The sequence below is a fragment of the Myotis brandtii genome, unplaced genomic scaffold (assembly GCF_000412655.1).
Source record: "Myotis brandtii unplaced genomic scaffold, ASM41265v1 scaffold197, whole genome shotgun sequence".
Lineage (NCBI taxonomy): Eukaryota > Metazoa > Chordata > Mammalia > Chiroptera > Vespertilionidae > Myotis > Myotis brandtii.
In genome coordinates, this window is record NW_005357346.1 from 842,519 (window position 1) to 843,936 (window position 1,418).

Sequence of the window (1,418 nt, forward strand, 5' to 3'; positions counted from 1 at the left end):
TAACAGCCAGGTTCCTGGCCAACCTCTCCCGCCGGAGCTGCGGCGCTCTCCCAGGTCTCGCGCTGCCCTGGAGCGAGGCGTGAGGCCGGAGGCCCCTGTCTGCTGCGACTCCCGGTTTGCTTTCTGAGAGGGGAGAAGCGATCCGTCAGCCCGGAGACGACCAGTCGCCTAGAGATTGGGTTCCATCTGCGAAGAAACCAGCGGCCAAACCTAGGGGTCAGTCCCTTCCCCCACCCTGCTGCCAACACAACCCCAGTCACTTAAAAGTTACCCCGAATTCGGACCAGTCTTCCAACCAACCCCATCCCTGCAGGCTGCGTGTACTCGTGTATCGGAAGGGTGATCTGTGGGTTCTCACTCAAACTCGCAGTAATCACTTGTGCATCTGGTTCTGGGTTAAACACACTTCGCCTTGATATTTCCTCCGTGTTATTCCTTCCCCCCTCCCCCTGTTCTTTCTTAAAGCCGTAGGTGGGGGGGGGGGTCCCAGAGAAGACTGCATTTAAAGTAATTTAAAACCTTGCAAACAACTGTCATCAGATCCTACACAAACCAATTCTGGCAATTTCCACCAGGTCCAGTTGAGAAACGGATCGTGGGCGTGGGTTTCAGGCGAAGATGCTGGAGATCCTGCCCGGACTTACACACACACACACCACCGTCCACCACCCCGAAGAGGGGAAGAGAAAGAAAGAAAAACCAACTCCGGGCAGGCCTGCTCCAAGCCGTCTAGATGCAGACCGACTGACCTCCCTCTTCTCGCCCCGCCCGCTTCCAGTGTGACCCCAAGCCCAACCTGAATTTGTTCTGAGTGTCTGAATGGGGGGGAAAGTGAAATGCCACAAGATCAGCAGCAATAGCAGCTGCGCGTTTCCCTCCTGGGAACCCCACTGCTTCGAAGCCTCCCGAATGGTGTTTGTTTAACCAACAGCTCTCAAAGTAAACAGGCGGATCACTCCGAAGAAGGTGAAATATACAACCCTGACTAGAATGTTGGGTCCGGGTGCTGGCAGAAAAAAAGTAATTTTTAAAAACAATATAGCCCCCCACCCCAATAATAGTCCACCACAAAGAGCTTAAAAGGACCCGTCATTTTGTCATAAAAGTATCAATTCATTGAAAGGATTCATTGCTATAAAGTTACCTCGAAGCAGATCACTCCTCCCCCACAAACACAGCCCTCCCGCGGGGCGAGGGGGGCGGTGGTCGGAGTCTGAGGGGGGCAAACTACGACTCGATTTCAGGGAAGTGGGCAGCAGCAATCAAAGGAAGGTGCGTTCCCTGCCCGCGAGAGGAGGCTGGGAGCTCTGGGCCGCCAGCCCTGGCTTTGCCTCAGGCACCGAACTTTCCAATATCAAGATATTAACAGATGGTGGTGAGCACATGGAGGGCTGTTACTTACATAATCCAGCCACTCG

The 1,418-nt window shown here is 54.2% G+C and overlaps 2 long non-coding RNA genes across 2 annotated transcripts in view; both read left to right on the forward strand.

The window, feature by feature from the left end:
• LOC102262059 overlaps window positions 1-1,122 on the forward strand; it is a 3,341-nt gene extending 2,219 nt beyond the window's left edge. The window contains exons 2-3 of the long non-coding RNA XR_313533.2: window positions 131-216; window positions 576-1,122. This is a non-coding gene — a long non-coding RNA (uncharacterized LOC102262059). The remainder of the gene's footprint in view (window positions 1-130; window positions 217-575) is intronic.
• LOC102263601 overlaps window positions 1-1,418 on the forward strand; it is a 199,507-nt gene that overhangs the window by 2,887 nt on the left and 195,202 nt on the right. The window lies entirely within an intron of this gene.